This window comes from Calliopsis andreniformis, unplaced genomic scaffold (assembly GCF_051401765.1).
Source record: "Calliopsis andreniformis isolate RMS-2024a unplaced genomic scaffold, iyCalAndr_principal scaffold0086, whole genome shotgun sequence".
Classification (NCBI taxonomy): Eukaryota; Metazoa; Arthropoda; class Insecta; order Hymenoptera; family Andrenidae; genus Calliopsis; species Calliopsis andreniformis.
Window position 1 is genome coordinate 1,304,538 of NW_027480495.1, and position 11,273 is coordinate 1,315,810.

Genomic DNA, 11,273 nt, shown 5'->3' on the forward strand with positions numbered 1-11,273 from the left:
TCTATCCTCAATCCTCAATCCTCAATCCTCAATCCTCATTCTTCAATCCTCAATATTCAATCATCAATACTCAATCTTCAATCCTCAATCCTCAATCCTCAATCCTCAATCCTCAATCCTCAATCCTCAATATTCAATCATCAATACGTAATCTTCAACCCTCAATCTTCAATCCTCAACAGTCAATCTTCAATCCTCAATCCTCAATCCTCAATCCTCAATCCTCAATCCTCAGGTATCAATACTCAATCTACAATATTCAATCCTCAATCCTTAATCCTCAATCCACAATCCTCAACCTTCAATACTCAATACTCAATCTTCAATCCTCAATCCTCAATCCTCAATCCTCAATCCTCAATCCTCAATCCTCAATATTCAATCCTCAATACTCAACCTTCAATCATCAATCCTCAATCCTCAATTCTCAGTCGTCAATCCTCAGTCATCATTCCTCAATCTTCAATACTCAATCGTCAATCCATAGTCCTCAATCCTCAATCCTCAATCCTGGTTCCTCAAACCTCAATCCTCGACCCTCAGACTTCATCCTCAATCCTCAAACCTCATTCCTCAATCCTCAATACTCAATCATCAATACTCAATCTTCAATCCTCAATCCTAAAACCTCAATCCTCAATCCTCATTCTTCAATCCTAAATACCCAATCCTCAATCTTCAATCCTCAATCCTCAATACTCAATTCTCAATCCTCAATCCTTAATCCTCAGACCTCAAGCGTCAATATTCAACCCTCAGTCCTCGACCTCAATCCACAACCCTCAATCCTCAGTCCTCAATATTCAATCATCAATATTCAATCTTCAATCCTCAATCCTCAATCCTCAATCCTCAATCCTCAATCCTCAATCATCAACCCTGAATCCTCAATCCTCAATACTCAATCCTCTACCTTCAATCCTCAATACACAATCTTCAACCCTCAATCCTCAATCCTCAATCCTCAACATTCAATCATCAATACTCAATCTTCAATCCTCAATCCTCAATCCTCAATTCTCAATCCTCAATCCTCAATCCTCAATCCTCAATCCTCAATCCTCAATCCACAATCCTCAACCTTCTATACTCAATAATCAATCTCCAATCCTAGATCCTCAATCCTCAATCCTCAATCCTCAATCCTCAATCCTCAATCCTCAATATTCAATCATCAATACTCAATATTCAAACCTCAATCTTCAATCCTCAATACTCAATCTTCAATCCTCAATCCTCAATCCTCAATCCTCAATCCTCAATCCTCAGGCATCAATACTCAATCTACAATATTCAATCCTCAATCCTTAATCCTCAATCCACAATCCTCAGCCTTCAATACGCAATACTCAATCTTCAATCCTCAATCCTCAAACCTCAATCCTCAACCCCCAGTCTTCATCCTGAATCCTCAAACCTCAATCCTCAATCCTCAATATTCAATCATCAATACTAAATCTTCAATCCTCAATCCTCAAACCTCAATCCTCAATCCTCATTCTTCAATCCTAAATACCCAATACTTAATCTTCAATCCTCAATCCTCAATCCTCAATTCTCAATCCTCAATCCTTAATCCTCAGACGTCAAACATCAATATTCAACCCTCAGTCCTCGTCCTCAATCCACAACCCTCAATCCTCAGTCCTCAATATTCAATCATCAATATTCAATCTTCAATCCTTAATCCTCAATCCTCATTCCTCAATCCTCAATCCTCAATCTTCAACCCTGAATCCTCAATCCTCAATACTCAATCCTCAACCTTCAATCCTCAATACTCAATCTTCAATCCTCAATCCTCAATCGTCAATCCTCAATCCTCAATCTTCAATCCTCAACACTCAATCTTCAATCCTCAATCCTCAATCCTCAGTCCTCAATCCTCATTCTTCAATCCTCAGTACCCAATCCTCAATCTTCAATCCTCAATCCTCAATCCTCAATCCTAATTCCTCAATCCTCATTCTTCAATCCTCAATACCCAATCCTCAATTTCAATCCTCAATCCTCAATCTTCATTTCTCAATCCTCAATCCTCAACCCTCAGCCCTCATCCTCCATCCTCAGTACTCAATCCTCTATCCTCAATCTTCAATCCTCAATACTCAATCTTCAATCCTCATTCCTCAATCCTCAATCCTCAATCCTCAATCTTCAATCCTCAATACTCAATCTTCAATGCTCAATCCTCAATCCTCAATCCTCAATCCTCATTCCCCAACCCTCAATCCTCATTCCTCCAACCTCAACCCTCAACCCTCAGTCCTCATACTCAATCCTCAATCCTCAATCCTCAATCCTCAATCCTCGATCCTCAATCCTCAATATTCAATCCTCAATACTCAATCTTCAATCATCAATCCTCAATCCTCAATTCTCAGTCGTCAATCCTCAGTCATCAATCCTCAATCTTCAATACTCAATCGTCAATCCTTAGTCCTCAATCCTCAATCCTCAATCCTCGTTCCTCAAACCTCAATACTCAACCCTCAGTCTTCATCCTCAATCCTCAAACCTCAATCCTCAATCCTCAATATTCAAACATCAATACTCAATCTTCAATCCTCAATCCTCAAACCTCAATCCTCAATCCTCATTCTTCAATCCTAAATACCCAATCCTCAATCTTCAATCCTCAATCCTCAATACTCAATTCTCAATCCTCAATCCTTAATCCTCAGACCACAGACATCAATATTCAACCCCCAGTCCTCGTCCTCAATCCACAACCCTCAATCCTCAGTTCTCAATATTCAGTCATCAATATTCAATCTTCAATCATCAATCCTCAATCCTCAATCCTCAATCCTCAATCCTCAATCTTCAACCCTGAATCCTCAATCCTCAATACTCAATCCTCAATCTTCAATCCTCAATACTCAATCTTCAATCCTCAATCCTCAATCCTCAATCCTCAATCCTCAATCTTCAACCCTCAACACTCAATCTTCAATCCTCAATCCTCAATCCTCAATACTCAATCCTCAATCTTCAATCCTCAACACTAATCTTCAATCCTCAATCCTCAATCCTCAATCCTCAATCCTCATTCTTCAATCCTCAATACCCAATCCTCAATCTTCAATCCTCAATCCTCAATCCTCAGTCATAATCCCTCAATCCTCATTCTTCAATCCTCAATACCCAATCCTCAATTTCAATTCTCAATCCTCAATCCTCATTTCTCAATCCTCAACCCTCAACCCTCAGCACTCATCCTCCATCCTCAATTCTCAATCTTCAATCCTCGATCCTCAATCCTCAATCCTCAATATTCAATCATCAATACTCGATCTTCAACCCTCAATCTTCAATCCTCAATACTCAATCTTCAATCCTCAATCCTCAATCCTCAACCTTCAATACTCAATACTCAATCTTCAATCCTCAATCCTCAATCCTCAATCCTCTATCCTCAATCCTCAATCCTCAATATTCAATCCTCAATGCTCAATCTTCAATCATGAATCCTCAGTCCTCAATTCTCAGTCGTCAATCCTCAGTCATCAATCCTCAATCTTCAATACTCAATCGTCAATCCTTAGTCCCCAGACCTCAAACATCAATATTCAACCCTTAGTCCTCGTCCACAATCCACAACCCTCAATCCGCAGTCATCAATATTCAATCATCAATATTCAATATTCAATCCTCAATCCTCAATCCTCAATCCTCAATCCTCAATCCTCAATCCTCATTCTTCAATCCTCAATACCCAATCCTCAATTTCAATCCTCAATCCTCAATCCTCATTTCTCAATCCTCAATCCTCAACCCTCAGCCCTCATACTCCATCCTCAGTACTCAATCCTCTATCCTCAATCTTCAATCCTCAATACTCAATCTTCAATCCTCATTCCTCAATCCTCAATCCTCAATCCTCAATCTTCAATCCTCAATACTCAATCTGCAATCCTCAATCCTTAAACCTCAATCCTCAATCCTCATTCCTCAATCCTCAATACCCAATCCTCAATCCTCAATCCTCAGTCCTCAATCCTCAATCCTCAATCTTCAACCCTGAATCCTCAATCCTCAATACTCAATCCTCAATCTTCAATCCTCAATACTCAATCTTCAATCCTCAAACCTCAATCCTCAATCCTCAATATTCAATCATCAATACTCAATCTTCAATCCTCAATCCTGAATCCTCAATCCTCAATCCTCAATCCTCAATCCTCAATATTCAATCATCATTACTCAATCTTCAACCCTCAATCTTCAATCCTCAATACTCAATCTTCAATCCTCAATCCTCAATCCTCAATCCTCAATCCTCAATCTTCAATCCTCAACACTCAATCTTCAATACTCAATCCTCAATCCTCAATCCTCAATCCTCATTCTTCAATCCTCAATACCCAATCCTCAATCTTCAATCCTCAATCCTCAATCCTCAATCCCAATTCCTCAATCCTCATTCTTCAATCCTCAATACCCAATCCTCAATCTTCAATCCTCAATCCTCAAACCTCAATCCTCAATCCTCAATCCTCAATCTTCAATCCTCAATACTCAATCTGCAACCCTCAATCCTCAAACCTCAATCCTCAATCCTCATTCCTCAATCGTCAATACCCAATCCTCAATCCTCAGTACTCAATCCTCAATCCTCAATCCTCAATCTTCAACCCTGAATCCTCAATCCTCAATACTCAATCCTCAATCCTCAATCCTCAATCCTCAGGCATCAATACTCAATCTACAATATTCAATCCACAATCCTCAATCCTCAATCCTCAGGCATCAATACTCAATCTACAATATTCAATCCACAATCCTTAATCCTCAATCCACAATCCTCAACCTTCAATACTCAATACTCAATCTTCAATCCTCAATCCTCAATCCTCAATCCTCAATCCTCAATCCTCAATCCTCAATATTCAATCCCCAATAATCAATCTTCAATCATCAATCCTCAACCCTCAATTCTCAGTCGTCAATCCTCAGTCATCAATCCTCAATCTTCAATACTCAATCGTCAATCCTTAGTCCTCAATCCTCAATCCTCGATCCTCGTTCCTCAAACCTCAATCCTCAACCCTCAGTCTTCATCCTCAATCCTCAAACCTCAATCCTCAACCCTCAGTATTCAATCATCAATACTCAATCTTCAATCCTCAATCCTCAAACCTCAATCCTCAATCCTCATTCTTCAATACTAAACACCCAATCCTCAATCCTCAATCCTCAATCCTCAATCCTCAATCCTCAATCTTCAACACTGAATCCTCAATCCTCAATACTCAATCCTCAATCTTCAATCCTCAATACTCAATCTTCAATCCTCAATCCTCAATACTCAATCCTCAATATTCAATCATCAATACTCAATCTTCAATCCTCAATCCTCAATCCTCAATCCTCAATCCTCAATCCTCAATCCTCAGTCCTCAATCCTCAATCCTCAATCATCAATCCGCAATTTTCAATCTTCAATCATCAATCCTCAATCCTCAATTCTCAGTCGTCAATCCTCAGTCATCAATCCTCAATCTTCAATACTCAATCGTCAATCCTTAGTCCTCAATCCTCAATCCTCAATCATCGTTCCTCAAACCTCAATCCTCAACCCTCAGTCTTCATCCTCAATCCTCAAACCTCAATCCTCAATCCTCAATATTCAATCATCAATACTCAATCTTCAATCCCCAATCCTCAAACCTCAATCCTCAATCCACATTCTTCAATCCTAAATACCCAATCCTTAATCTTCAATCCTCAATCCTCAATCCTCAATTCTCAATCCTCAATCCTTAATCCTCAGACCTCAAACATCAATATTCAACCCTCAGTCCTCGTCCTCAATCCACAACCCTCAATCCTCAGTCCTCAATATTCAATCATAAATATTCAATCTTCAATCCTCAATCCTCAATCCTCAATCCTCAATCCTCAATCCTCAATCCTCAGTCTTCAACCCTGAATCCTCAATACTCAATCCTCAATCTTCAATCCTCAATACTCGATCTTCAATCCTCAATCCTCAATCGTCAATCCTCAATCCTCAATTTTCAATCCTCAACACTCAATCTTCAATCCTCAATCCTCAATCCTCAATCCTCAATCCTCATTCTTCAATCCTCAATACCCAATCCTCAATCTTCAATCCTCAATCCTCAATCCTCAATCCTAATCCCTCAATCCTCATTCTTCAATCCTCAATACCCAATCCTCAATTTCAATTCTCAATCCTCAATCCTCATTTCTCAAGCCTCAATCCTCAACCCTCAGCACTCATCCTCCATCCTCAATCCTCAATCCTCAATACTCAATCCTCAATCCTCAATCTTCAATCCTCAATTCTCAATCTTCAATCCTCGATCCTCAATCCTCAATCCTCAATATTCAATCATCAATACTCGATCTTCAACCCTCAATCTTCAATCCTCAATACTCAATCTTCAATCCTCAATCCTCAATCCTCAATCCTCAATCCTCAATCCTCAATCCTCAATCCTCAGGCATCAATACTCAATCTACAATATTCAATCCTCAGTCCTTAACCCTCAATCCACAATCCTCAACCTTCAATACTCAATACTCAATCTTCAATCCTCAATCCTCAATCCTCAATCCTCTATCCTCAATCCTCAATCCTCAATATTCAATCCTCAATGCTCAATCTTCAATCATGAATCCTCAATCCTCAATTCTCAGTCGTCAATCCTCAGTCATCAATCCTCATTCTTCAATACTCAATCGTCAATCCTTAGTCCTCAATCCTCAATCCTCAATCCTCGTTCCTCAAACCTCAATCCTCAACCCTCAGTCTTCATCCTCAATCCTCAAACCTCAATCCTCAATCCTCAATATTCAATCATCAATACTCAATCTTTAATCCTCAATCCTCAAACCTCAATCCTCAATCCTCATTCTTCAATACTAAACACCCAATCCTCAATCCTCAATCCTCAATCCTCAATCTTCAACCCTGAATCCTCAATCCTCAATACTCAATCCTCAATCTTCAATCCTCAATACTCAATCTTCAATCCTCAATCCTCAATCCTCAATCCGCAATATTCAATCCTCAATACTCAATCTTCAATCATCAATCCTCAATCCTCAATTCTCAGTCGTCAATCCTCAGTCATCAATCCTCAATCTTCAATACTCAATCGTCAATCCTTAGTCCTCAATCCTCAATCCACAATCCTCGCTCCTCAAACCTCAATCCTCAACCCTCAGTCTTCATCCCCAATCCTCAAACCTCAATCCTCAATCCTCAATATTCAATCATCAATACTCAATCTTCAATCCCCAATCCTCAAACCTCAATCCTCAATCCTCACTCTTCAATCCTAAATACCCAATCCTTAATCTTCAATCCTTAATCCTCAATCCTCAATTCTCAATCCTCAATCCTTAATCCTCAGACCTCAAATATTCAACCCTCAGTCCTCGTCCTCAATCCACAACCCTCAATCCTCAGTCCTCAATATTCAATCATAAATATTCAATCTTCAATCCTCAATCCTCAATCCTCAATCCTCAATCCTCAATCCTCAATCTTCAACCCTGAATCCTCAATCCTCAATACTCAATCCTCCATCTTCAATCCTCAATACTCAATCTTCAATCCTCAAACCTCAATCGTCAATCCTCAATCCTCAATTTTCAATCCTCAACACTCAATCTTCAATCCTCAATCCTCAATCCTCAATCCTCAATCCTCATTCTTCAATCCTCAATACCCAATCCTCAATCTTCAATCCTCAATCCTCAATCCTCAATCCTAATTCCTCAATCCTCATTCTTCAATCCTCAATACCCAATCCTCAATTTCAATCCTCAATCCTCAATCCTCATTTCTCAATCCTCAATCCTCAATCCTCAATCCTCATTCCTCAATCCTCAATACCCAATCCTCAATCTTCAATCCTCAAACATCAATCCTCAATTCTCAATCCTCAATCCTCAGTCCTCAGTCGTCGAATCTCAATCCCCGACGCTTAGCACGCATCCTCAATCCTCAATCCTCAATCCTCAGGCATCAATACTCAATCTACAATATTCAATCCTCAGTCCTTAATCCTCAATCCACAATTCTCAACCTTCAATACTCAATACTCAATCTTCAATCCTCAATCCTCAATCCTCAATCCTCTATCCTCAATCCTCAATCCAAAATATTCAATCCTCAATGCTCAATCTTCAATCATGAATCCTCAATCCTCAATTCTCAGTCGTCAATCCTCAGTCATCAATCCTCAATCTTCAATACTCAATCGTCAATCCTTAGTCCCCAGACCTCAAACATCAATATTCAACCCTTAGTCCTCGTCCACAATCCACAACCCTCAATCCGCAGTCATCAATATTCAATCATCAATATTCAATATTCAATCCTCAATCCTCAATCCTCAATCCTCAATCCTCAATCCTCAATCCTCATTCTTCAATCCTCAATACCCAATCCTCAATTTCAATCCTCAATCCTCAATCCTCATTTCTCAATCCTCAATCCTCAACCCTCAGCCCTCATACTCCATCCTCAGTACTCAATCCTCTATCCTCAATCTTCAATCCTCAATACTCAATCTTCAATCCTCATTCCTCAATCCTCAATCCTCAATCCTCAATCTTCAATCCTCAATACTCAATCTGCAATCCTCAATCCTTAAACCTCAATCCTCAATCCTCATTCCTCAATCCTCAATACCCAATCCTCAATCCTCAATCCTCAGTCCTCAATCCTCAATCCTCAATCTTCAACCCTGAATCCTCAATCCTCAATACTCAATCCTCAATCTTCAATCCTCAATACTCAATCTTCAATCCTCAAACCTCAATCCTCAATCCTCAATATTCAATCATCAATACTCAATCTTCAATCCTCAATCCTGAATCCTCAATCCTCAATCCTCAATCCTCAATCCTCAATATTCAATCATCAATACTCAATCTTCAACCCTCAATCTTCAATCCTCAATACTCAATCTTCAATCCTCAATCCTCAATCCTCAATCCTCAATCCTCAATCTTCAATCCTCAACACTCAATCTTCAATACTCAATCCTCAATCCTCAATCCTCAATCCTCATTCTTCAATCCTCAATACCCAATCCTCAATCTTCAATCCTCAATCCTCAATCCTCAATCCCAATTCCTCAATCCTCATTCTTCAATCCTCAATACCCAATCCTCAATCTTCAATCCTCAATCCTCAAACCTCAATCCTCAATCCTCAATCCTCAATCTTCAATCCTCAATACTCAATCTGCAACCCTCAATCCTCAAACCTCAATCCTCAATCCTCATTCCTCAATCGTCAATACCCAATCCTCAATCCTCAGTACTCAATCCTCAATCCTCAATCCTCAATCTTCAACCCTGAATCCTCAATCCTCAATACTCAATCCTCAATCCTCAATCCTCAATCCTCAGGCATCAATACTCAATCTACAATATTCAATCCACAATCCTCAATCCTCAATCCTCAGGCATCAATACTCAATCTACAATATTCAATCCACAATCCTTAATCCTCAATCCACAATCCTCAACCTTCAATACTCAATACTCAATCTTCAATCCTCAATCCTCAATCCTCAATCCTCAATCCTCAATCCTCAATATTCAATCCCCAATAATCAATCTTCAATCATCAATCCTCAACCCTCAATTCTCAGTCGTCAATCCTCAGTCATCAATCCTCAATCTTCAATACTCAATCGTCAATCCTTAGTCCTCAATCCTCAATCCTCGATCCTCGTTCCTCAAACCTCAATCCTCAACCCTCAGTCTTCATCCTCAATCCTCAAACCTCAATCCTCAACCCTCAGTATTCAATCATCAATACTCAATCTTCAATCCTCAATCCTCAAACCTCAATCCTCAATCCTCATTCTTCAATACTAAACACCCAATCCTCAATCCTCAATCCTCAATCCTCAATCCTCAATCCTCAATCTTCAACACTGAATCCTCAATCCTCAATACTCAATCCTCAATCTTCAATCCTCAATACTCAATCTTCAATCCTCAATCCTCAATACTCAATCCTCAATATTCAATCATCAATACTCAATCTTCAATCCTCAATCCTCAATCCTCAATCCTCAATCCTCAATCCTCAATCCTCAGTCCTCAATCCTCAATCCTCAATCATCAATCCGCAATTTTCAATCTTCAATCATCAATCCTCAATCCTCAATTCTCAGTCGTCAATCCTCAGTCATCAATCCTCAATCTTCAATACTCAATCGTCAATCCTTAGTCCTCAATCCTCAATCCTCAATCATCGTTCCTCAAACCTCAATCCTCAACCCTCAGTCTTCATCCTCAATCCTCAAACCTCAATCCTCAATCCTCAATATTCAATCATCAATACTCAATCTTCAATCCCCAATCCTCAAACCTCAATCCTCAATCCACATTCTTCAATCCTAAATACCCAATCCTTAATCTTCAATCCTCAATCCTCAATCCTCAATTCTCAATCCTCAATCCTTAATCCTCAGACCTCAAACATCAATATTCAACCCTCAGTCCTCGTCCTCAATCCACAACCCTCAATCCTCAGTCCTCAATATTCAATCATAAATATTCAATCTTCAATCCTCAATCCTCAATCCTCAATCCTCAATCCTCAATCCTCAATCCTCAGTCTTCAACCCTGAATCCTCAATACTCAATCCTCAATCTTCAATCCTCAATACTCGATCTTCAATCCTCAATCCTCAATCGTCAATCCTCAATCCTCAATTTTCAATCCTCAACACTCAATCTTCAATCCTCAATCCTCAATCCTCAATCCTCAATCCTCATTCTTCAATCCTCAATACCCAATCCTCAATCTTCAATCCTCAATCCTCAATCCTCAATCCTAATCCCTCAATCCTCATTCTTCAATCCTCAATACCCAATCCTCAATTTCAATTCTCAATCCTCAATCCTCATTTCTCAAGCCTCAATCCTCAACCCTCAGCACTCATCCTCCATCCTCAATCCTCAATCCTCAATACTCAATCCTCAATCCTCAATCTTCAATCCTCAATTCTCAATCTTCAATCCTCGATCCTCAATCCTCAATCCTCAATATTCAATCATCAATACTCGATCTTCAACCCTCAATCTTCAATCCTCAATACTCAATCTTCAATCCTCAATCCTCAATCCTCAATCCTCAATCCTCAATCCTCAATCCTCAATCCTCAGGCATCAATACTCAATCTACAATATTCAATCCTCAGTCCTTAACCCTCAATCCACAATCCTCAACCTTCAATACTCAATACTCAATCTTCAATCCTCAATCC